The sequence below is a fragment of the Macaca nemestrina genome, chromosome 8, assembly GCF_043159975.1.
Source record: "Macaca nemestrina isolate mMacNem1 chromosome 8, mMacNem.hap1, whole genome shotgun sequence".
Classification (NCBI taxonomy): domain Eukaryota; kingdom Metazoa; phylum Chordata; class Mammalia; order Primates; family Cercopithecidae; genus Macaca; species Macaca nemestrina.
Genome location: NC_092132.1, coordinates 39,567,612 through 39,595,403, shown reverse-complemented (window position 1 = coordinate 39,595,403; position 27,792 = coordinate 39,567,612). Strand labels below are relative to the sequence as shown.

The 27,792-nt window shown below is 37.2% G+C and overlaps 1 long non-coding RNA gene across 1 annotated transcript in view; it reads right to left on the bottom strand.

Moving 5' to 3' along the window:
* LOC139355789 (uncharacterized) overlaps positions 1–27,792 on the bottom strand; it is a 275,722-nt gene that overhangs the window by 48,659 nt on the left and 199,271 nt on the right. The window lies entirely within an intron of this gene.

Here is a 27,792-nt window from a genome sequence, read left to right as displayed (position 1 = left end):
GTATCAGATGAAGTGTGAAATTTTAGTTTAAGACAGTGAAACTTATTTCTAACCCTCAATGTGTTCCTTAAGCAGGAGAAACAAAGCAATTATTCAGGTATTCAAGCTGATGGAAGTTCTTTCCTTATTAGTTCAGGATTTCTAATTTCCCTCAACACTGACATCCTGTTGACAGTCAGGGAAAGAGAGGAGGACTTGCAGGTAGGTTTCAAAAGACCAGACCTGGAAACAACATATATCCCTTCTGACCACATTCCATTGGCTAGAATTCCTTCACACAACAATGCCCAAGTGAAGGGGTCTTGGGGGAAGTATAGAGTAGGTCTGAGCCCAGAAACAGAAGGAAGTGAGTTCAGGGAACTAATAGCCGGTGTTTACCACAATCACAAAAATATACAAATGAATGAAAACAGTTATGACCCACCCATGACTAGAGTGGGTTTGCTGTCATCCAACGTGATCTATACCACCTGTTCATATGTGACTGAGAGGACCACTGGCCATCCATAGCCTGGGAGGTTACATCATCACCTTGCACCTCACACTCTAATAAGTTTTTCTTCAATTATCATGAATTTATAGGCAGATGATAATTCTAAATATCTTTTAAAAATAATTCTACTTTTAGGTGCTTATGGTGTTAAGACTCAAACAGAGTTACTAGTACACTAGTCACTGTGGAAACCTTCCCTCCTGTACCTGTCTTTCCCCCTTCCCTGCCTGTTCCCTAGCAACCCGGCATTTGGTAAATCTTAGTTGTCTTTTAGATCTTAGCGAAAAATTACTTTTAATATTATGTTCTCAAAGACCTCCCCAAATCTGGGTTAAGAGTTTTTTCCATAACTTCTAGAAGCAATTCATGATTACTGTGTATGTATACTTATGAAAATGCATGACTTAATGCCTGGTTAATTATTATATCCCTGGAATTTAGCACAAGACCATAATGGGCGATATATACTTATGGACTGAATTGATTGGCATTTTTCAATACAGCTGGCATGCAGGACATGAAGTGAGATAAATGTGGAAGAAGTCATTATCAAAAATAAATAAATAATAATAATAAGTCATTATCCTGAAAATAACCTACCATGGTAGTTCTCAAAGTGTGGTCACAGTACCAGCAACATCAGAATCCTTTGGGACCCTTTTAGACATGCATATTCCCAGGCCATGACCCAGACAATTCTGAGTTAGAATCTATGAGGGTTAGAGCCCAGCAATCTGTCTTTCACCAAGACCTCCAAGTAATTATGACCCATATTAAAGTTTGAGAACCACTAGGAATGTAGATAAATCTGAAACAAGTTGAAAGAAAGAAAGAGAGAGAGAGAGGAAGGAAGGAAGGAAGGAAGGAAGGAAGGAAGGAAGGAAGGAAGGAAGGAAGGAAGGAAGAAAGGAAGAAAGGAAGGGCAACATTGATAATCTAATAATAACAGCTACTATTCCTGAAGTACTGATGTCAAGGAGTTGACCTTAGGAGTTGTGACACTAAAATGGTCTTGTGACTCAAATAATCCAATTACATGTGGTTTAACTACAACAGTAGTAGTAACATATGGGAAGAAGGTAATGAGAATTCAGAAGATAATAAAGTAGTAAATAAATAGTAAATAGAGTGATACAATTGAGTCAAGCAGTACAACCAATTGAGTAGGAATTATTAACTGACACAAGCAATAACTTTAACCATAAGTAATGTGTAAATTGAGACCAACGTACCAAACCCCTTTGGAAGGCTTTGCCACAACATCAGTATGAAAAAACTGAGCCTGTCAATCAGAGTTGCATCCTAGTCCATATTCTTCTGATTCCTAAGAGATCTCAACAAGCTGAGGAGTTTGGTCTAAACAATCCTTGAAAAAGTAACCCCCCAATATTGTTTAGGATGACATAAAGGTTTAGAATTGATATGTGAAGTGTGCGACTGTGGTTTAAAATATATATTTGACTCTTAAATTTAGATTTCTGACTTTAAGTTGAATTTGTACTACGTTTGTGAACAGTGTCAAAATATTACAAGAACTTAAGGTTTGTCATATTTTATAAGTTTAATTTATTGGATTTATCAAACATATATATTTAGGAGTGTTGATTTGTCAATGTGAAACTAAAAACTTTAAATATATAAATACATTAGGCTTGTTGGTGAAATGTAAAAGTTTCTGAATGTTTATCTAAGTTGTAAATGAAACCAATATTTCAATGTCTCCTAGAAGAATTAATAAATTTGTTACAAAAATAAATAGAATAATATGAGTCATAAATTAAGCTTAAAAGCTTAAGAAAAACTAAGTTTTAAAATTTACAAGTTTAAACCCTAGGTAACTCCATAACAATCTTCTCTGTGTATAAAAATGTTCTTGAGAACATTGTAAAGAAAGGAATTCACATTTAACACAAACGGCTTTAGACGAATTGACTTGTTTAATCCAACTTCCTACTGTGAGGTAGGCAATGTTTTTACCCTCCTTTTATCATGAGCAATAGGCTAAATAAAATGCCCTATCATAGAGCTTGGGGGAGGCAGAGCTAGGATTCACACCTAGCACATGGGATTCTAGAGCCTATCTTCTGACTGCTCCATGTTGCTCCCTCCTCCTGTAGTACTGTTTGGAGCCAAAGGGAGAGAGAGACAATGAGGCTTGAGGGAAGTATTCAAGTGTGGCTTGGATAGAATCCTGCCAAAGAGGATATGAGTCATATTATTCTATTACTATATCTAACAAATTTATTCATCACTTCTAAGGAACATTGCAATATTGGTTTTATTTAAAACTTAGATAAACATTCAGCAACTTTTACATTTTATCAACAAACCTAAAGTATTTCTATCTTTTTAAAGTTCTACAATTTCACATTGCCAAGTACACACTCCTAAATATATATGAATGAGACTGGGTAGACAGCTGAATTTTGCTTCCTTTCTCATCTCCCACTGGCACCCACTCCCACTCATCTTCACTCTTCTGGTTACTCTAAGGAAGGATCTCAAAGAAAGGAACTTTAAGATAGAGGATGGATTCCCAATTGGGTATCTTTGCTGGAGAGATGGAGAGTTGGAATCCGTACTTGACTACGTTTTGACCATAACTCTCTTCCTGCATTTGAGCCTCTGCTTTCTGGCCATCATCAGCCAATCTGTCTCTTCCATAACCCTGATGCTTAATGCCACCTATTTGCTATTTGCTACTTCTTTTTCATTTTGCTCTTATCGAAAATACATTTATTCAAGAAGTGAATCTCAAGCACATACTTCATTTCAGGGTCTGAGCTGGGAACATAAATTCCAAGAGGTAAGATAGTATAGAAACAATAATAATTTCAATGATGAAGCACGTAGGAATCCTCACTCTTAAGGAAGGTATGAGTAGGTTTTTGACAGGTGAGGAAGGTAGGTAAGAATGTTCCAGGAAGAGAAAACACATATTAATAGGCTTGGAACCAGAGGGAGTTTGACTCTTTAAAGGAACTGAAAGAAGGAATGAAAATTGTTTTTGGAACAAGAAAAGGGAACTGGTCCCAAATGAGCCTGTGTAGTTACCGTGCCAAGTATTGACATTATCACACAATCAGTATGATAGAGAAATATTGTTCAAGGGATCCTGTGTGTTGTGAGTTGACCAAAGAGCACCAAAGTCATCAGTCAGGAGACACAAGAGTGTTTTAAGACAGTTAGACCTATGTATATACAAGTAAAAATCTGCTAGTGGAAATGACGAGAGGTGATTGTAGAGAGTTCATCTTTGTTCAGTTCATCAGATATTGAATTCATTGAATCTATTTATAGAATTTATATGTTTATCTTTTACAGTGTCAGAGACTGAGACAAAAGAGTGAAGGAATCCTGGCCTTTAGAAACGTCTTGTCATACACACACATATTTATACAACAAATATTCAGTTGGCCCTTGATGTCTGTGGAGGATTTTTTCCAAGTCACTGATATAAAATGACATACTATTGGCATATAATCTAAGCACATCCTCCTGTATACTTTGAATCATCTCTGTTACTTATAATGCATAATACAAAGTAAATGTTATGTAAATAGTTGTTATGCTATATTGTTTTTAAAATTTGCATTATTTTAATAGTTACATTATTTTTTCTTGTTTTTTATTTTTCTAAATATTTTTTACCCACATTTGGTGGAATCCATAGACATGGAATCCATGGAGATGTAGGACTGACTGTATATATGTGTGTGTGTATGTATATAATATATATTCTGTATATCTGACACATGTGTGTATGTATAGTATATAGGATGTATATTTACTTTATGTGACAAATATTACACACACATACACATATATTCAAAGATAATGAATATGAAGGGATCCTGGCCCTTAGGACCTAGAGTTTAGTTCCATATTTGTGTATATATGTACCCGTATTTAGTATATATGTGACATATATGTACACAGTATATGTATCTGTATTAATATATTTATATACATCTGTATCTGTATGTGTGTGTATATATATGTGTATGTGTGTGTATATATGTGTATATACATGTGTATATATACACACACACACACGTATATATATATACACTGTAGTAGAACAAATCATGGGCCAGTAATTAATCTGGAGAGAGGATGAGAGGCCAATGAGCTGCCTGGAAGCTGTTTCCCAATGGTCAAGAAAAGAAGGGAAATGCTCTCTGTGTTGTCAATGAAACATATTCCATAGGCCCATGACCCTGGGAACATGTTTGAATTTTACAATAAAGTTTCTGTCTTTAAGTAGATAGAAAAGTCAGGAGGATTGACCCAAGGAGAACTCTATAGCTCTAAAGACCTAAACTGCAGCAAGCTTGGCTAACATCTGTAGTAGAACATCTACCAACACAGCCAGAGGCGACTGTGCTGGAAATAAGAAGGCTTACACCTTTATTACAAGAAAGGACTTATTTTGCACAAAATTGTCATGACTATAATAAAAGAGAACGAGAGAGGCTTGTTTGAGAACATCACTCTCTTTTCAGTACCTCACTGAGAAATGTGAGTAATGACAGAGTTGCCACCACTTGAAAGCTGATTTGGAAATGGAAGGGCTTACTTATCTCAGGCCCCATGACTCATGGGAGAATCACCGAAATCTATTTCTTTTAATGTTTTCCAAAGAGAATTACTGATCAAAGTTGTTTTCTTCCCAGAGGTGTGTTCCTTCTAGCACAGGGATGAGGCATATCTCTGGGACACCCAGAGGACATTTATAGTCACTTCCCAAGTGGCTCTTGTTCTCTGGATTAAAAATGAAAATTATCTCTCGTCTGTCAATGTAACATCTTCCAGCAGCATGAAATTCTGTCAAACAGAAATTGAAGATGAATAAAACGAAGATACACACTCAGGATTATTCCTATTGTGAAGCAGCAGTGCTCTGCACTGACGAGTCTACTCCCTAATAGTAGATTTAGGGAAATAGAGACATACTGGTTTTCTAAACGCCCCTGTACAGTTTGCCACAGGAAGTAGCATTGATTGAATAGCCTGACAAACACTGTCAGCATATGCAATGAGCCAACTATACCGCACTCCAGGGCAGGATTACAAACGGTTTGTGTGCATTTTGGGGGGTAACCAGTTATCATAATTCCATTTGTAATTTATGTTTGCATGAAAATGCAGTTTTTAACCATTGCTAGGATTTGAGGAGCAAATGTAACCTGTTTTCATTTTGTCAAACTCCAGGGAAATTCAGCATGTCAGCTCAGAAATAATGCGCATCTACATTATTGGATGGCTGGTCTCTCAGAATAAATAACTACCCTTTATAGGAACCATATTTATAGAACATGTCTGGTACATGCACACAAAGCTGCTTATTACCCATCAGGTTCCATTCTAAATTGACACATACCTAAATTCAGGTCAAAGAAAAGAAAGGCAAATGAATAAGAAGTCAATTTCCAACCTTTCATTTTTGATGCCAGCAAGCCCTAAGGAGACAGACTTTTTAAGAGTATCCGAGGGGGAATACTGCAGCGCTATAGCTGGATGACTTGAATCTGAAAATTTTCTTACTCTTGGAATAGCAAGGAGGTGGTTAAGATGAGAAGGAGAGAAGTCATGGGAGACAGAGACAATATATCATATTAAATGGTTACACGTCAGAATGTATGATCTAAAATGGGAGGTATGGAGTAAAATGAAGCTTTCAAGAATTTGAAAACAAATTCCAAATAATTATATAATCATTATAATTAGGCAGCATCCTTAATCCTTATATAAAGAATACTCCAATTTTTGTTTTGAGCTTGTCATCCTGTACATGTTTCTGGAGGAAAAAGACATCATTTTACCAGATTTGAAAAGAGGTCTGTATATGAAAGTTCAAAATCCAGTGATACAATCTGTTAGAAGATTTAAGAAACTTAAAACCCCTTTTGTGGAATGTAGTGCAAGTGATACCCTAGTTCCTGAATTTCAACTCAGTGGTTTTCAAATGTTTTTACCCATGACCAATAGTAAGAAAAATATTTTACCTTGATACCCCTCTCTCATATCTAAAAAAAATAGTTTCGTAGTATAGTTGTTACCCTTATTGTTAGATGCACTCTGATATTTTCTATTCTATTCCAGGCAATTCTATTTCATTTATAAAGTGCTACTCATAATCCAGTAAATTGATTTTATGATCCATTTATGGGCTTCATTCTGCAGTTTGGAAAACACTGTTTTAACTGACCAAAAGGTGACAAGTGCAAAGGAAAAAAAAAATGAGGCAATGAACAGTTTCAATAGGCAAGGTGAGTCCTACTTTAAGCATTGACAAAGGTTAGAGTCAAAAAGAGGGACAGTTGGCATTAACAAAAGCGACATAAGAGAAATTGGAAGGAAGAGGACAAGAATGTCCTGGTGAGATGGAGGGAACATTGAAAACTGTGTCTAGACTAAATGATCAGAAATTTCTTGTTAATTCAGAGGAAAAAACTATTAACTCATTACACAAAATAAAAGACAACTTTAATAACTTTCCAATACTTGGATTTGTTGTTTTACAGGCAAAGCCAACGATGTGCTGTTTGATTGCTAAGACAGTTATCACCCTCTGTGGAAAGAAAAGAAGAGGCAGGAGAAGAAAAAGATTTAGAGAAAATATTGATAACCTTATTTTTGGCTTCTGACAATATCTATCTTTCTGGGAGCTTCAATTTTTCTTAAAGCTTTCATACTTTTGGTCTCCAAGTTCTATGAAAATCAAGGACAATAAACAATATTTCAATAACTAAACGAATGTGACTTTTAGTGTAACTTCTTAATAAGAAGGTTTAGTTTAGAAGGGAAACTGCTAAATTGGATGGACAAGTTACTCATGTATTTTTTTTCTTCAAAATTAATAGGAATGACTATAGGTCAAGACTAGCTTGAAGGGAAGCACGGTTATTCAAGTTGAAAATCTTTCTCAAGGTGGTATCAAGTGCCTTGGAACAATTCAATTAACTAATCACAGATGGTTGCCAGATATGCAGTCTAAACTTTCATTTCACTAACAAATGTCACCGTTAAGAAAATCTGAGCTTTGGGAAATTGGGGGTGATTCCATGTGAAGGATAACTTCTGTTCTTGTCAAGATTTTATAGGAACCAGATGAGGAAGTACAGTGTCGCATGAGGGAAAACTTCCTAGCAGTTGGAGATGCCCAACAATGAGTGATCACATTCTTTGAAAAGTGAGACTCTCATTGCTGATCACCCAGGAGATTTCTGCATGGGGGGCACCCTGAACTTGAAAATCTCTGAAGTGCCTGGCAAGATTCAGGGCACTGAGGTCCACAGGAGTGAATATTGGCAAACTGATTCTATTACACTGAAATGTATCATCAAATTAATAAATTACATAAAAATACCCTACAGGTGTAGCTCTCTAGCTCTTCTCTAATCACAGAGTGCAATCTTTTTTTTTTTTTTTTGTCATACTCTGGGGAATTGCCATAGTGATATGATAGGAATGTTTGCTATCGTGTGAGTGGTTCTTATCAATTTTTGAGTAATAAAATTATTTGATAAACTGAATAAAATTTCTTCAGAAATGTGGATATGTATATAATCACATAATTGCAAGCAATTAGAGGATTCAGAAACCCTGTGATAAATCCATACAGATCTAGAACATAAACCAAGATTGTGAGACAACTTGCAGTATTAGATCTAGGATGAAAACATAGCTTTTCTACTATTTTAGCTGCTAATAACTAATAACACACTTGAGACTCTCAGGGAGAAGGAGGAATAGTATTTGGAAATGTTCCCTGTAGTTGTCATTACATCCTACTGGCCCATATAATTTGCTTTTCACAGTTCAAAACATGCAGGTCAAATTTAATCTAACTGTCAAGAAAATCCTCTCCATATATTTCTCTCTCTGTGTGTTTTCTTTATTTTAAGTTAAATTTTTTGACAGAAAATGTTTCTTTAACCTAAACCAATTTTTATCAGCCAGGTGCCTCTGGTGGGATCCAAAGTAGTTGTTCATAGGAAAATGAGTAAATAAATGATTTTGATATCTCTGTAATGAGGGATAAATAAAGTGATGATTAATTATCTAATAAATCATGCCAAAGAAGCTCCATTATGTTTTGCAAAAGTCTTCAGAATATTTTTCTCTGAAGGAAGCAGAAGACAAAGTTCTGCTTAGAGAACTTTGGGCTTGGTAGTTCAAGATAAAAATGTCCATCAGCTATGGTATGGATAGTTGCCTTTCTTTCTTACTAACAGCAGAAACCCTTTCCATGACATCGTCTGATCCTATATCACAGAAGAGGTGTTTGGTTTGGCTAATCCCTGACAAAAGATAGCAGCTCCATTTACCTTGGATTCCAGAGGCAATAAATTTCCGTCCTCACTTCCCCAATAGTGGACTGGTTTTGATATTTCATCTACACAGAACCATTATGAAGTATGATATGGTTTGGCTCTGTGTCTCCACCCAAATGTCATGTTTAATTGTAATTTCCAATGTTGCCAGGGGTAGCTGGTGGGAGATGTTGGGGGGATCTGGATCATGGGGCCAGATTTCCCCCTTGCTGCTCTCATAATAGTGAATGAGTTCTCATGAGATCTGATGGTTTAAAAGTGTGTGGCACTTCCCTCTTCTCTCTCTCTCTCTCTCTCTCACTCTGCCATGTGAAGAAAATATTTGCTTCCCCTTTGGCCATGATTGGAAGTTTCCTTAGGCCTCCCCAACCATGCTTCCTGTACATCCCATGGAACTCTGAGTCAATTAAGCCTCTTTTCTTCATAAATTACCCATTCTTGGGTAGTTCTTTGTAGCAATGTGAGAATGGGCTAATACAAGGTGTGATTCCCATTCTTCACTATCAATAATGAACACTCACAATAAAAACCTTGTGCTAGTCTGAATAAGTCCACTCTCACACTGCTATAAAGACATACTAGAGACCAGGTAATTTATAAAGAAAAGCAGTTTAATCAACTCATGGTTGTGTGGGCTGTACAGTCCATTGCTTCTGGGGAGACTTCAGGAAACTTACAATCACAATCATGGCAGAAGGTGAAAGGGAAGCTGGTATATCCTCACATGGCTGGCAGGAGAGACAGAAAGAGAGAAGGGGGGGTGCTATACACTTTCAAACAACCAGATCTCGTGAGAACTCTATCAAGAGAACAGAAAGGGGGAAGTCTGCTTCCATGATTCAATCGCCTCCCACCAGGCCCCTCCTCCAACACTGGGAATTACAATTTGACATGAGATTTGGGTGGGGACACAGAGCCAAACCACATCATAGCCTTAAAACCTAAATTAGCAGATCCAGGTAGGTCCAAACACTAAAATTTCTTGGAGACTTTTTAAGACAACTTTCTAAGTATTCTACCTAAAAAGCAGCAGCAAAAGAGAGAAAGTGTGTCAATGCCCTTCCTCACTGTCTGGACCTCTTAATATTTAGAAAGCTTGAGACCCCTATATTCATGATAGCATATAGGTATATACCATATATGTTTATTATATTGATATATAAAAGTATATATAATTTAAAAATTAAACCACTTATGTTTTTCATGTTGCATACCCAATAGCATCACGTAAGTTTAGCACAAAGCCCATTTACTTATAAATTTTGACCTTTAAAGAGTATATCTACCATAATAAAAAAAGGAAATACTAAATTAATGAATAAAACGTTTTCTTGCTGTCCCTACTACTAGAAAATTGTTTTAGTGGAAACTGATGAACAAGTAAGTTCATAGTAACCATTTGCCATTTAATTGTGATCATTTTTGCAAACATACCTATCAATACCAAGAAATAAATATGCTTAGTATAATTGACATGGTTTCTTTCTCAAAGTGAGATGCAGAGTTGAGTCAGAAACATTTCCATCATACCAAGTCAAGTTCACTTAAAGGAATATAATGGGCATAACCCTGGTAAATTACTACTTCTGACAGAGTAGGCAAAAAGACACAAGGAAATATTTTCCTTTTTTCAGCATTTTATGAAGGTAGGAAAACAAAAATTTGTCTGGGGACACTGGGTGTCCTTCAAAAGACAAACTGCCAAGCTTGGAGGTGACAGGAAACTGTAGAGTTCAAGCCCATTTTGAAGATGCTCCCAACTGTCAGCTTCAGGAGAGATGTGATGCAGTCGATAAGGATAACAGATTTGGCTCATTACCTACTGAAAACATTCTGTTGTGAGATGGAGCATCCTCAAAGCAACGGAAAATTTCAACTTCCTTTAACATTGGCAAGAGGGGCGGTTGGTGATGTGAATACCTACTAGCCACGGGTACTACAAATGATCAAACATAAAAGCCATCTTCTAGGGGATTACCTAGTTTTTAAATCAACCATAAAAATTCAGGTCAGGCTTCCAAGAGATGCAACTAATATCAACAAATACCCATTGAAATGAATCATGGAATCATTCTATTCTACAGTAATTTCCATGAATGAGAGAAAGAAAATACCATGGTGACCTTTCAGAGTTTCAGTCCTTTTCTGTCCTGGATGAATTGCCACACAGGTTTTTGCTTATTTGATAAATAGCCTTCAAGTCACCACTTAAAATATGCAATGCATTCCTAGAAATACCCTCATCAAAATTCAGTGTGATAAGATTGTAAGATAGTTTCCTAGATAGAAATAGATAGAGAATTTCAAAAGTTGCCTGCTAAAATCCAAAAATAGCAAATTAAAAGTTCTAGCTCAGACTTTATATACCCACGTAGTAATGGGAATGATTCTGCTTAGGTACTACTTCTGACTCAGTGACTACAATTTTATCCCACTCATTTAATGAATTTATGCACATTAAAATAATAGCTTTTTGATTAAACTCATTAAGCTCAATTTGCATTTTAGAGTAGTAGTTTCAGGCATAAGATAACAGTGAATCAAAAATATAACTGGTAAAGGCGCTTGAGGAATATATCTCTATTATTTGGATGAGCTGGGTTTCTTCTAGCTTTTAATAAATTAACACACCAGAGTTTCCAGGAAACTCTACATTCCTGAATGTGATTGAATTGTAAGTCAATCACAAGTCACTTACACTGGCAAAAGTTACACACATTAGCAAACAAATATTTTTATGTATAAATTGCCTGCTTCTAAAGGGATAAAAATAAGTTTTTGTCTTCTTTCAAATTGAAAGAGTCTTAGAAATCTTGCTGGTACTGTAAATTTACTTAGTAAATCAGCTTTCACAACAATAAGAGAAAGATGCTGAAGCAGATACTCATGAGTTCTAAATTTCAAGTTAATATGTCCTAAATTCCACAGAATCAATGCTTCACTTTCAGAAGCCACTTTAAATAAATGGCCTACAAAGTTTCTGAAAACTAAGGCAAACTAAGATTGTATTCAGTATCTTTCATTTCTTCATTTTCTGGACCCCCATTAACACTCATGTAATTAACAATCACAAAGTCAACCAGCGATCACTTTGCAGTGGAGTAGATTAATTTTCTGTAACATATTTCTATCTACGGCTGTGCTCTGGGTTCACTTTTCAGCTGAATGGTGTGCAATGAAAATTTTGCAGTCAGCACAGACACTGAAAGGTTAGGAAAATTTTATCTGTATATATTTCAACATAAATGGATAATCAACCTTATTTTGTTTGCATAATTTTCCTTTTATACTTTTATATTAGTGATTTACTGTTACATAATAAATGATCCCAAAACTTAATAGCATAAAGCTGGGGCCAGCAAACTTCTATAAAGGGTCAGATAATAAATATTATTAGACTTTGGGAACCACAAGAGAGGCAAAATTAAAATTAAATATGTACATACTTATATAACAAGAGAAAAAAACATATTTCCACAAAATTTTATTAACAAAACTAGGAAATATAACTTTCATTTGTGTCCATGTGAAGAGACCACCACCACACAGGCTTTGTGTGAGCAATAAAGCTTTTCAATCACCTGGCGGCAGGCCGGCTGAGTCTGAAAAGAGAGTCAGCGAAGGGATATAGGGATGGGGCCGTTTTATAAGATTTGGGTAGGTAGTGGAAAATTACAGTCAAAGGGGGTTGTTCTCTGGCTGGCAGGGGTGGGGGTTACAAGGGGCTCAGTGGGGGAGCTTTTGAGCCAGGATGAGCCAGGAGAAGCAATTTCACAAGGTAATATCATCAGTTAAGGCAGGAACTGGCCATTTTCACTTCTTTTGTGATTCTTCACTTGCTTCAGGCCATCTGGACATATAGGTGCAGGTCACAGGGGATACGATGGCTTAGCTTGGGCTTAGAGGCCTGACAATAACAATAATAGCTGAATACATCTGCTGTGGTCTGAATGTTTGTGTGTTCCCAAAATTCATATGTCAAAATCCTAACCTCCACAGTGATGATATTAGGAAATGGGACCATTTGGGAGGTGATTAGGTCACAAGGGCATAGCCCTCGTGGTTGAGATTAGTGCCCTTATAAAAGAGCCCCAGAGAGCTGTCTTGACCTTTCCACTAAGTCAGGTTACAATGAGAAGACATCTGTGTATGAAGGAAGAGGCCTTCACACCAGACACTGAATCTGCTCGTACCTTGACCTTGGACTTCTCAGCCTCCAGAACTGTGACAAATACATTTCTGTTGTTTGTGTTATTTTGTTATAGCAGCTTTACTAGAATAAGATAATATTTTTTTTTGGAATATAGTTCCATGAATGAGAAGAATGAAACCATTTTGTCTTTTTTGATTAATGGGGATCAAGGTTGATATTGCCTATCTTTATAGTAGAAACATGGCGTCATTCTTCAGCAAAGCCTTTGCTTGCTTCTCTGAAACATAGTGTCCTTTGTGGAAATTACCAGAATGTGTTGCCTGAATCTCTGCATTTGGTATCTATGCACTCCTCTCAATCTGCTGGACAATTTATCAAATGGATAAGTAGGTTAGAAGAACAGACAGGGGTAAGCCTGCTTGGGTTCGAATTCTAGCTGCACTACTCATTAAATGTGTGATCTTTGACTACTTACTGGACCTATTTAGTAACATCATTTATTCCACCATAAAATGAGTAATGGTATCACAGAGTTGTTGTAAAGATTAAATGTGTTAATAAATGCAAAGTTTTAGAACAGTGTGGAACATATTATAAATCACTTGATATAAATGCTTTTCTTTGATTTGTTTCCCCAACCATTTAAAGAAATAAAACCATGCTTAGCTTGCTGGCTGTACGAAAACAGTCTGCAAGCCAGATTTGACCATAATCCATAGTTTGCAAACCCCCTTCCTTAAAGCTGCAACAATTTATTACTTCTTACTACTCTGTGGGTTGTCTGGGTGGTTTCTGTACTGATGTTGCCTGGGCTTGGTCATGCTGCAGCATTCGGCTAGAGGGTTGGCTGGGCAGGCTCGTCTTAGAGGCCTGTTTTACAAATTCAAAAGCATCCTAGTTCTCCTCCATGAAGCCTCTCATCCTTCGTTAGGCTGGACCATCAACAGTAGTTTCAAAGTCATCTTCCAAGAAGAGAAAGGAATGCTGCTAGGTCACTTGAGGCATAAAGTATAAAACTAACATCATTTCTGCTAAAGTCACAAGGCCAGCCCAGATTTTAGGCATGGAAAAACAGACTCTATCACTTTATGGAAGGAGCTACAAAATACTGTGTGACCTTATTCTTTCCATCTACCACAACTTCTCGCCACACCAAGACTATCCAAACCCAAGAAACGATTGACTAGGTGTTAACATCAAAAGAAGCCACTCTCTGCACCTTGACACAAAGTTGTACTTACTGTAGAACATGGTTGATCTCCCTTGCCCCATAGTTATTAGTGTACAAGACTTAATTGCTCTCCTAGATTGTGATGCCTTTGAGGAAAGGTGTCATGTATCCTTCAAATGAGATCACAGATTAAAAACTGTTGTGGAAGCTGCAAAGCATTCTAGAAATACAAGATATTTTAATGACTATTGTCATAGTCCTTGCATTACTAGCATTTGACAATGTCTCTTCTTAGCTAATGTGAATAATTATTTGCTTCTGGCTATTTGTGGCTGGCAGCTTCAAATATCAGAGTTTACACATGCCAATAAGTAATATTTTCCTCAACAAATATTTTGTTTTCAAATTATTTGGGAATGGCGGGCAAGGGAAAGATAATAAATTTAAGCTATTAAATATTTTACTAAAACTATTTATTGAGAACCTATATGCTAAGCACTATGCTAGCATGGAAAATACAAAATTTATGTTGTGTGTGTGTCTCCTGGAAGAGTGAAAGTTCAGCAGCAGTAGGGTTAGAAGAAGAAAAAACTGTAAATTCGATGTAGCACAATAAGTTCAATAATGCAGACTTGATGCAGACTTGGTACATCCTTTCTTTCTTACTCCTATTGTTCTTTTAACTTTAGTTCTTAAATATCTCACAAGTATTTTCCCTCCCAATGGCCATACTAGAGCAAACTTCCCTGGGCTTTTTGCAATAACATTCCATTTATTCAGTGTCACCCCTGAACCCGCCAATCCATTCTCCTCTACTCTATAATCTAAATCACTTTTAAAGATGGAAATCTGATTAAAACATCCCTACTTAAACCTTTTTGATTGCTTCACCTTGTTTTTAGAATAAAGATAAAATCTTCCAAAATATCTTCCCTCATTCCCCTTCTCCTTTGCACTATGCCCTCCAATAATATGAAACATCTTTTGGTTCTTCAAACTCATTGATAATCCCTTTGCCAAAAAAGCATTCTTTAGATTTCAGTTTAAGTGTGACTTCTGAGAAATCTCTGATTCACTAAACCAAGGTAAGTGTTCCTGCCATCCTATGTCATTGTATGTGTCAAATTCTACATTGTTTAATAATCTTCCCCAGGAAAGGAGCAGTCCCTTGCTTGCTTGCCATCAGGGCTGGCTTCTTGGGCATGCAAACTGTGCAGTAACACAGAACTCTATACCCAGAAGACTCCTGCCTTTGTTTTAATTATCGGCTGTCCCTACATTAAAATTACTGAAACATTTTGAGCAAAGAGAGCCACATTTCTATTTTTCACTGGGTCCTGCAAATTGCATAACTGATTCTGCTTGTCATTTTATGTACAGCTTTTAACACAGTGCCTAAAACACAACAGGCACTTAATAATCGTGTATATAGGTTGAATAGACAACCAACTGAGCTACTCATCTTTCAACTACTTTGTTTCCTTTGGAAATACAACATCCTGTAGCATTAATCAATTTAGTCATTGATTAACAAGTTTATGCTATTAACCATATTTCAAATCTTAAAAATACAGGTTACATCATGAACTACTGCATCATGTGTTTTCTGTGAATTTTTTCCCTGCTTCTCTTTGTTGACTTGCTGATCTCCCTAAAGCCATTTCCCCCTACCTAAGCCCATACAGCGATAGAAACAAAAATTTTAAAGGTGTCATTAGCATAAATGAGTAATAGATTAAATGCAAATTTTCAGAGGTAGATTTTTCTTCCCAAAGACTGAATAAAACTGGAGCTGGAGAAAAGATGAAGAGAAAAGTTGTTTCTTTGCTTGGGAAAAAGGAATGAAGGCAGTGGGGACCTGAAAGTGGAAAGAGGATAAAGGACCTTCTCTCTGAAAGATCATGAAAAAACTAGAAAGGATTTAGTGCTGAGTCTAAACTCTGGAACCTGTACAACCTACAGGATTTAAAGGTGGAAGTAGAGAAGTGGAGACAGAATGTTTTGTGTGGATGAGAATCTGAAGGAAGAACCTTACTACTGGACAAAGTATAGAACAGAATAGAACAATTAAGGAAATAAATTTTGTAGAACCTGGGTAAATAGTGGCCACACTGCCACTGTTGATGAAAACACTTAGCCTTTTCACTCAAGCTCTAGAACTGTGTCAAGTGTAGTCTGTGGACAGCTGCCCATCCATGGTTTGTTACTGGTTCAGGATAACATAAGGGACTTGTGCCAGATGTAAATCAATAACATCAATAAGCACCTTCCTTATCTGAGCAAAGTCTTTTTTTAAAAGAAAGATTTTCTCAATGGAGGGAGCATTTATATTCAGGTGCAAACTTCTTATCACATCTGTACCGGTAATAGACAACTTAGAAATCTGCTACATTTGATTAGCACAAGTCTAGAAAACCATTGACTTTGCTGGGTACGTTCTTTCTAGATTCTACTTGGAACGTTGCCATTGATTGCCCAAGCAATTTTTCTTTGTCTATGTCTCTTTTATTGCTAATCAATCTGCATTTTTGATTGGCATATTTCTCTTTACAAATCTTATACTGAATCAGGTTGTACGATAAATACTGGTTTTTTTAATTTAATATTGTGCTACCTTTTTTTTTTTTGTTCCAATACACTATGTATTGATTTTATGGTTTAACTGCTTGAATGTAAACTTTCTCTATGATCAAGTGTTTAAATAATAAAATGTGTGTATGTACACATAGGGAGGTGTATTAGTCCACTTCCACACTGCTCTAAAGAAATCCTCAATACTGGGCAATTTATAAAGGAAGGGGTTTAATTGATTTACAGTTCTGCCTTGCCGGGGAGGCCTCAGTAAACTTATTGTCGTGGCGGAAGGGTATGCAGACAAGCCTACATGGCGGCTGGTGAGAGAGAGTACATGTGAAAAAGGAACTGTCAAACACTTATAAAACCATCAGATCTCATGAGATCTCACTTGCTATCACTAGAACAGCATGAGAGAAACCACCCCCACAATCCAGTCACCTCTCACCAGGTCCCTCTCTTGAAATGTGGCAATTATGGGGATTATAATTCCAGACGACATTTGGGTGGGGACATAGAGTGGAACCATATCAGGAGATAACTCCAATATTCTATTTACACAGGGCTAACTCAGTTACTTAGTAAGTAAATCTTAATAACTGTATGCATTTAATGACTTTTTTCCCCAAAATAAGGGCATTTGGCAACAGATGAGTTATCTTATCCCATTCTACAATTCTATCCAAAGTTATATGATTAATGAAAATCAAAACTAGTAATAAAAAGTTAAAGTAAAGCATACGGTACATTTTATAGTGCAGATATGGTTTGGACGTGTCCCCCTGAAAATCTCATGTTGAAATGTGACCCCCAGTGTTGAAGGTGGGACCTAGTGGAAGATGTTGGATGATGGGGGTGGATCCCTCGTGAACAGCTTAGCACCATCCCCTTGATGCTGAGTGAGTTCTCACTCTGAGTTCATGCAGGATCTGGTTGTTTAAAAAAGTGTGGCACCTCCCCATTCTCTCTCTTGCTTACTCACCATGTGATACACCTACTGCTCCTTTGCCTTATGCCATGACTGTAAGCTTTCTAAGGCCCTTACCAGGAACAAATGCCAGTACCATGCTTCCTGTACAGCCTGCAGAACTGTGAGCCAAAATAAACCTATTTTCTTTATAAATTACTCAGCTTCAGTCATTCCTTCATAACAATACAAATGGCCTAACGGAGGTACATGAAACTGTACTCTTTTTTGGGTGGTGACAGAAAAAGCAAGCCTTTCCAATATGTATTTTTTAAAAAATCCTACATAGCTCTGAAAATAAAAGACAGAAAGGAAGAGGGATCAAATTGTATCTTGCTGAATACAATTTGATTTTAAAAGATTGTTTATACTCTAATTAAAGGGATTGGCAACAATGACTTTTGTATCCCAAGGAATCAAAGTAAATTTAGACTTTAGCTCTGCCAGGTGGTCTATATAGAAAAAGACTTGAGCACATTTGAATGGAATTTCGTTGATGTTGAGAAAGTTTGTCATAAAAAGTCGCCATGTACTGTGATAGCATAAGTCATTACATTTAAAGCAAGCAAAATGAAAATGTTTACAAGTTAGGGAATATGTGATTTTGAAACCTTTTTTCGTAATACTAAAAGTATGAAATTTATACCTTTTCCAGATTTTTCTATGAGACTTTTTCCCCTTAGATCTTGGTACGATTGTCATTAATATTTATTCTTCATTTTCATATATTGATTGTGAGTCTTTTCAAATTTTCTGTTCCTAATGCTATAATTTATTTTGCACTAATTCAGTTTCACATACATGCCTCTCTAAGTCTCAAGTTCCTTATCTGTAATTCTATAATGTTGAGGACATTTACCATACCTTTGTAAAAAGATTTATGAGATACTTTGTATAAATTTTGTTACCCAAAATATGGTAAGATTTTATTAAATCTTAGTTCTTACTACTGTACTATTGAGACTAAGATACTAAGCTCATATTAACATTCTTAGAATTATTGTATATATAGTGTATCTGTCTATCTCTATCTATCTATCTATCTATCTATCTATCTATCTATCTATCTATCTATCTACATACTATAAAACAGCTTTGGTCTTGACTCTCTCCTCTAACAGAGTGCCATAGATTTGACTCCCAAAACACTTAAACATAGTCATTGTGACAGAGATACTTATTATACATAGACTTTCCATATGCTCCTTGACATTTTCTTGAAATGTTTTCCTCTGGAATAAAATTTAACTATGACACTGCCTTAGTCCATTTTATGCTGCTATAACAAAATACCATAGACTGGGTAATTTAAGAAGAACAGAAATTCATTTCTCACAGTTCTGGAGGCTGGGAAGACTAACATCAAAGTGCCAGCAACTGCATTGTCTAGTGAGGGTTCTGTCTCTACTTCCAAGATGATGCCTCAAGCATTGTGTTCTCAAGAGGGAGAAATGCTGTCTCCTCACATGGCAGAAGGCAGAAGGGCAAAAGGGGTTAATTCTTGGAGCCCTTCTATAAGGGCATTTAAGCCCATTCTGGAGGGAGTGGTTTTCTTAAAAACTCCACGTCTTAATATTAGCACATTGGGAAGATCAGAATTTTAAAGAAAGGGACACTTTCAAACCATAGCATGCACCATATAGCCTATGGTTCTTTTGAAATTTAGACAATGGAAAAGGGTGTGAAGGACAGCCAAGCTCCAACTAAGATCAATATAGAAAACCCTAAATAGCTGGAAAACGTGGCTTTATTCCACAGCTCAAATAAAGGCCATGCTGCCTGCTAGATGAAATAGGGTAATCCCTAACATTAGTACCTTTAGAATAGTTACTATTCACCTCTTCATAAATGTTAGCAGTTTACATGCAATTTCTCATGAAATTCTCCTGAGAGCCACAAAAAGTAGATATCTTATTTTCCTCATTTTAGGGAGACGTAATTTGAGCTTTTAAAAAGATTAAATGACTTTTCCAACATTGGTATAACCAAGCAGTTGGGCTCTGGAGTCTGAGTGACAGGTGGGACACATGAGATTTGGGGCAATATTTTTATTTCTTGGAGTTTCAGTAATTACATCTCAGGGGGTTATTTCATGATTTAAATGAGGAAATTATTTTTTTTTCTGTTGCATTTTCTTCAACTTCTTGATGTAAATGTTTAGCTCATTTTATTTTTATTTTTATTTAAAAAAATTTAAATGTCAATATTTGGGGAGTACAGGTGGCTTTTCATTACATGCATGAGTTATTTAGTGGTGACTTCTGAGATGTTAGTGCACCTGTGTCCCAAGCAGTGCATACTGTAATGAGTGTGTAGTCTTTTATCTGTCAGCCCCATCCCAACCTTCCCTCCAAGTCCCCAAAGTCCATTATATCACTCTGCATGTGTTGAATGAGGCAATATATCTTAAATAGTAAATACTAGCCATTGTTACAAAACTAATGGATAGCAGGATACAATTTTAACCTAGTCTTCTCAGTTTCTAAATCCTATTCTAAATGACTGAATACAACTCCCTCTTCATTTTTGTTTATAGCATGGTGCTGCATTCAGATTTATTCTCAACCAGAAACCTAGAGCTTCCTGTCCAATACATCTTATAAAACTTGACACCGTCAGCATAAATATTGTTCTTTCTCATCTCTATTCAATGAGAAATAGTATGATGATAATTATTCATTCATTGATAAACACATATTGAATATCTATTATGTGGTGAACAGTAGACTAAATGCTAAACAGTAGACTAAAGGTTACCAAGAGGAGCCTGGAATTTAGGAGACACAGATGTAACACCGGCAAATGTCAAGCAACATGGCTAACATAATTTTTCAAAATCACTACAAACAGTTTTAAACATCACTATAAACAATTTTATGGGAACTATGTAGAGTCTATTGAACAGCTAAATCAAACTTCAGAAGATGAGATAAAGAAAAAAAGTTCAGAATAAAAAAAATAGAAAAAATAAAGTGACTGGAAACTGAACCAGACTGTACTTTATTATTATTATTATACTTTAAGTTCTAGGGCACATGTGTACAACGTGCAGGCTTGTTACATAGGTCTACATGTGCCATGTTGGCTTGCTGCACCCATCAACTCATCATTTACATTAGGTATTTCTCCTAATGCTATCCCTCCCCCAGTCCCCGACCCCCTGATATGCCCCAGTATGTGATGTTCCCCACCCTGTGTCCCTGTGTTCTCATTGTTCAATTCCCGCCTATAAGTGAGAACATGCGGTGTTTGGTTTTCTGTTCTTGTGTTAGTTTGCTGAGAATGATGGTTTCCAGCTTCATCCATGTCCCTGCAAAGGACATGAACCTATCCTTTTTTAAGGCTGCATAGTATTCCATGGTGTATATGTGCCACATTTCTTAATCCAGTCTGACATTGATGGACATTTGGGTTAGTTCCAAGTCTTTGTTATTGTGAATAGTGCCGCAATAAACATACATGTGCATGTGTCTTTGTAGTAGCATACTTTATAATCCTTTGGGTATATACCCAGTAATGGGATGGCTGGGTCAAATGGTATTTCTAGTTCTAGGTCCTTGAGGAATCGCCACACTGTCTTCCACAATGGTTGAACTAGTTTACTGTCCCACCAACAGTGTAAAAGTGTTCCTATTTCTCCATATCCTCTCCAGCATCTGTTGTTTCCTAACTTTTTAGTGATTGCCATTCTAACTGGTGTAAGATGGTATCTCGTTGTGGTTTTGATTTGCATTTCTCTGATGGCCAGTGATGACGAGCATTTTTTCATGTGTCTGTTGGCTGCATAAATGTCTTCTTTTGAGAAGTGTCTGTTCATATCCTTTTCCCAGTTTCTAATGGAGTTGTTTTTCTCTTGTAAATTTGTTTAAGTTCTTTGTAGATTCTGGATATTAGCCCTTTGTCAGATGGGCAGACTGCAAAAATTTTCTCCCATTCTGTAGGTTGCCTGTTCACTCTGATGATAGTTTCTTTTGCTATGCAGAAGCTCTTTATTTTAATTGGATCCCATTTGTCAATTTTGGATTTTGGTGCCATTGCTTTTGGTGTTTTAGTCATGAAGTATTTGCCCATGCCTATGTCCTGAATGGTATTTCCTAGGTTTTCTTCTAGGGTTTTTATGGTTTTAGGTATTACATTTAAGTCTTTAATCCATCTTTAGTTAATTTTTGTAAGGTGTAAGGAAGGGATCCAGTTTCAGCTTTCTACATTTGGCTAGCCAGTTTTCCCAGGACCATTTATTAAATAGGCAATCCTTTCCCAATTGCTTGTTTTTGTCAGGTTTGTCAAAGATCAGATGGTTGTAGGTGTGTGGTGTTATTTCTGAGGCCTCTGTTCTGTTCCATTGGTCTATATATCTGTTTTGGTAGTTAATGTAGCCTTGTAGTATAGTTTGAAGTCAGGTAACATGATGCCTCCAGTTTTGTTCTTTTTACTTAGGATTGTATTGCCTATATGGGCTCTTTTTTGGTTCCATATGAACTTTAGAGTACTTTTTTCCAATTCTGTGAAGAAAGTCATTGGTAGCTTGATGGGGATGGCTTTCAAATCTATAAATTACCTTGGGCAGTATGGCCATTTTCGCGATATTGATTTTTCCTATCCATGAGCATGGAATGTTCTTCCATTTGTTTATGTCCTCTCTTATTTCATTGAGCAGTGGTTTGTAGTTCTAATTGAAGAGGTCCTTCACATTCCTTATAAGTTGGATTCCTACGTATTTTATTCTCTTGGTAACAATTGTGAATGGAAGTTTACTCATGACTTCACTCTGTTTGTCTGTTATTGGTGTATACAAATGCTTGATTTTTGCACATTGATTTTGTATCCTGAGATTTTGCTCAAGTTGCTTATCAGGTTAAGGAGATTTTGGGCTGAGATGATGGGTTTTCTAAATATACAATCATGTCTTCTGCAAACAGGGACAATTTGACTTCCTCTTTTCCTAATTGAATACGCTTTATTTCTTTATTTTGCCTGATTGCCCTGGCCAGCACTTCCAATATTTTGTTGAATAGGAGTGGTGAGAGAGGGCATCCTTGTCCTGTGCCAGTTTTCAAAGGGAATGCTTCCAGTTTTTGCCCATTCATTATGATATTGGCTGTGGGTTTATCATAAATAGCTGTTATTATTTTGAGATACATTCCATCAATACCTAGTTTATTGAGAGTTTTTAGCATGAAGGGCTGTTGAATTTTGTCGAATGCCTTTTCTGCATCTGTTGAGATAATCATGTGTTTTTTGTCATTGGTTCTGTTTATGTGATGGATTACATTTATTGATTTGTGTATGTTGAACCAGCCTTGCATCCCAGGGATGAGCCAACTTGATCATAGTGGATAAGTTTTTTGATGTGCTGCTGGATTCGGTTTGCCAGTATTTTATTGAGGATTTTCACATCAATGTTCATCAGGGATATTGGTCTAAAATTCTCTTTTTTGTTGTTGTTGTATCTCTGCCAGGCTTTTGCATCAAGATGATCCTGGCCTCCTTGAGTTAGGGAGGATTCCCTCTTTTTCTGTTGATTGGCATAGCTTTGGAAGGAATGGTACCAGCTCCTCTTTGTACCTCTGGTAGAATTCGACAGTTAAACTCTCTGGTCCTGGACTTTTTTGGTTGGTAGGCTATTAATTATTGCCTCAATTTCAGAACCTGTTTTTGGTTTATTCAGAGATTCAATTTCTTCCAGCTTTAGTCTTGGGAGGGTGTCTGTGTCCAGGAATTTATCCATTTCTTCTAGATTTTCTAGCTTATTTGAGTAGAGGTGTTTATAGTATTCTCTAATAGTAGTTTGTATTTTTTGTGGGATCGGTAGTGATATCCCCTTTATAATTTTTTATTGCATCTATTTTATTCTTCTTTTTTGTTTTTATTAGTCTTGCTAGTGGTCTATTTTAGATCTTTTCAAAAAACCAGCCCCTGGATTCATTGATTTTTTTGAATGGTTTTTTGTGTCTCTATCTTCTTCAGTTCTGCCCTGATCTTAGTTATTTCTTGCCTTCTGCTAGCTTTCCAATTTGTTTGCTCTTGCTTCTCTAGTTCTTTAATTGTGATGTTAGGGTGTTGATTTTAGATCTTTCTTGCTTTCTCTTGTGGGCATTTAGTGCTATCAATTTCCCTTGACACACTGCTTTAAATGTGTCCCAGAGATTCTGGTACACCGTGTCTTTGTTCTCATTGGTTTCAAGGAGCATCTTTATTTCTGCCTTCATTTCGTTATTTACCCAGTAGTCATTCAGGAGCAGGTTGTTCAGTTTCCATGTAGTTGTGCGGTTTTGAGTGAGTTTCTTAACCCTGAATTCTGATTTGATTGCACTGTGGTCTGAGAGACAGTTTGTTGTGATTTCTGTTCTTTTACATTTGCTGAGGAGTGCTTTACTTCCAATTATGTGGTCAATTTTAGAATAAGGGTTATGTGGTGCTGAGAAGAATGTATATTCTGTTGATTTGGGGTGGAGAGTTCTGTAGATGTCTATTAGGTCTGCTTGGTGCAGAGCTGAGTACAAATCCTGGATATCCTTGTTAATCTTCTGTCTCATTGATCTGTTTAATACTGACAGTGGGGGTGTTAGTCTCCCATTATTATTGTGTGGGAGTCTAAGTCTCTTTGTAGGTCTCTAAGGACTTGCTTATGAATCTGGTGCTCCTGTATTGGGTGCATATATATATTTAGGATAGTTAGCTCTTCTTGTTGAATTGATACCTTTACCATTATATAATGACCTTCTTTGTCTCTTTTGATCTTTATTGGTTTGAAGTCTGTTTTATCAGAGACTAGGATTGCAACCCCTGCCTTAGTATTGTTATGTGTGAATTGGATCCCGTCATTATGATGTTAGCTGGTTATTTTGCCCATTAATTGATGCACTTTCTTCATAGCATTGATGGTCTTTACAATTTGGCATGTTTCTGCAGTGGCTGGTACCAGTTGTTCCTTTCCATGTTTAGAGCTTCCTTCAGGAGCTCTTGTAAGGCAGGCCTGGTGGTGACAAGATCTCTCAGCATTTGCTTGTCTGTAAAGGATTTTATTTCCCCTTAGTTTGAAGCTTAGTTTGGTTGTATATGAAATTCTGGGTTGAAAATTATTTTCTTTAAGAATGTTGAATATTGGCCCCCACTCTTTTCTAGCTTGTAGAATTTCTGCCGAGAGATCCGCTATTAGTCTGATGGGCTTCCCTTTGTGGGGAACCCAACTTTTCTGGCTGCCCTTAACATTTTTTCCTTCATTTCAACCTTGGTGAATCTGATAATTACGTGTCTTGGTGTTGCTCTTCTCAAGGAGTATCTTTGTGGTGTTCTCTACATTTCCTGAATTTGAATGTTGGCCTCCCTTGCTAGGTTGGGGAAGTTCTCCTGGATAGTACCTTGAAGAATGTTTTCTAAGTTGGTTTCATTCTCCCTGTCACTTTCAGGTACACCAATCAAATGTAGATTTGGTCTTTTCACATAGTCCCATATTTCTTGGAAGCTTTGTTCATTTCTTTTTACTTCTTTTTCTCTAATCTTGTCTTCTGGCTTCATTTCATTAATTTGATCTTCAATCACTGATATCCTTTCTTCCACTTGATCGAATCAGCTATTGAAGCTTGTGCATGTGTCACAAAGTTCTCATGCTGTGGTTTTCAGCTCCATCAGGTAATTTAAGGTTTTCTCTACTTTGTTTATTCCAGTTAGCCATTCGCCTAACCATTTTTCAAGGTTTTTAGCTTCCTTGCAATGGGTTAGAGCATGCTCCTTTAGCTCAGAGAAGTTTGTTATCACCGACCTTCTGAAACCTACTCTTGTCAAGTCATCAAACTCATTCTCCGTCCAGTTTTATTCTATTGCTGGCGAGGAGCTGCGACCCTTTGGAGAAGAATAGGCATCCTGGTTTTTGGAATTTTCAGTTTTTCTGCTCTGGTTTCTCCCTATCTTTGTGGTTTTATCTACCTTTGGTCTTTGATGTTGGTGACCTACAGATGAGGTTTTGGTGTGAATGTCCTTTTTGTTGATGCTGATGCTATTCCTTTTTGTTTGTTAGTTTTCCTTCTAACAGTCAGGCCCCTTAGCTGCAGGTCTGCTGGAGTTTGCTGGAGGTCTACTCCAGACCTGTTTGCCTGGGTATCACCAGCGGAGGCTGCAGAACAGCAAATATTGCTGTCTGATCATTCCTCTGGAAGCTTTTTCCCAGAGTGGCACCCGCCTATATGAGGTGTCTATCAGCCCCTACTGGGAGGTGTCTCCTAGTTAGGCTACACAGGGGTCAGGGACCCACTTGAGGAGGCAGTCTGTCCATTCTCAGAGCTTGAACACTGTGCTGGGAGAACCACTGCTCTCTTCAGAGCTGTCAGGGACATTTAAGTCTGCAGATGTTGAGCAGACTGTACTTTTATTCACTCATTTCTGGTCTCTCTACCAGAAGAATTAGACTCTCCTTGACCCTTTATGTCAGATTGGGTCATGTGACTTCAATTAGATGATAAAGTTTGAGCAATAAGGGATATTACTTTCAGTTAAAAGCTTTAAGAAACCTGCCCAAATCTTGCCATACTTTTTTACCCTCTGTCTGTAAATAAGCAAATAGTAGATATTTTAGACTTCGTAGGTAACATATAGTTTCCACTGGTTGTCTTTTTTAACCTTAACCATTAAAAAGCAATCCTTAACTCATAGGCCATACAACAATATGTGGCAGGCTACATTTGGCCACAAAGTTTGACAAACTCTGTCCTAGATAGCGAGTGTGAAGAATGATGGCATGGAAGAGAAATCTCAGGGGCTCATGAACATGTGGCATGAGCAATAAGTAAGGCTTGCTTGTGATTGGCCACTGAGATTTCAACATCATTTGTTACTATAGTATAACCTAACCTATACCAACTGATACCAAATCCTGAAAAACTCAACCTGAAGAAATTCAAAGATTTTTATAAAATGTGACATGTCAGCTAAATCTTGAAAGATGTGCAACATTTTGCCAAGGTAAGAAAAGGAGATAGGCATTTAAAGAGAGAATACAGGTTGGAAAAACATCTGAATACCCCATGTGTGTGCGTGTGTGTGTGTTTGTGTGTGTGTGTGTGTGTGTGTGTGTGTGGCAGAAAAAGCCAGGTGGGAATGCTGCCTGAGGGGGCAGCATAACTGTATTATTGTTTGAGGATGGAAGTGTGCTTTATAAAAGCTTACCACTCTCATGTGTTTGTAGAAGTTGTATCCATTCATTGAAAAAAGTCATAACAGAGAATAAGCAATGCTGCAATCTAAAGGGAAAAAAAGTTATCTAAGTCAATTTTATAGACGCTAAGTAACTAAGGAAATACCTGCATCAAAACAAGTAGGGAAAGCTAAGACACACTTGCACCACAAAACCCACCCCAGGCACAGTATCTTACATTTCGGAGGGAACCCCTACTCCCTGCTTTTCACTGAGGAGTGCAGGGTTTGTATCAGACATATAGTGCCCCAACTTTTCCAGCTCTTACTTAAGAAACTGGCTCATAAATCATCTATCTCTGAGAGAGGATAGTGCTCAGCATTCCAGGGTCCCTCAGGACCAAAGAGAGCAAAGAGGTGGTTTTAAATGGCTATGGGAGCGCTCCTTGCTGCAATGCCTCGAGGCTCAGAGCAGAATGAACAAAGAACCTCCTAGTTTCTCCCTGAAATAGGGTTGACTGCACACCTTCCTAGCTGCTGTCTGAGAGTCGGGCCTGTAACTAGCTTGCGTCTGGCAGCCACAAGGGCAAAGAATTATGGAGCCCTCCAGGAGCCTGAATGAAGGACTATGCAGGCACTTCTTATGTCCCACCCCCAGCTGGATTCAGCAATAAAACAAAGTGTCTAGCCTCTCCCTGGAAGAGCTGGTCCACACACTGAGTGTCCCAACTTTTACAGCTTCCACTTGAGGGGCTGTCTCCTAAACCACCTAGTTCTCGGTCCAGAGAGACTTCAGCATTTGCAAGACCTCATGATCGCGGAGAATAGAGAGGCATTTATTAATGGGCATAGGAACACTACCAGCAGCTATTTTCGCTAGCTCAGGACAGAGCAAGCAGGCAAAAATACCCAGTTCACAGTTGCTCACAGGAAGGGAGTTGACCACACACATAATGTCTCAACTTT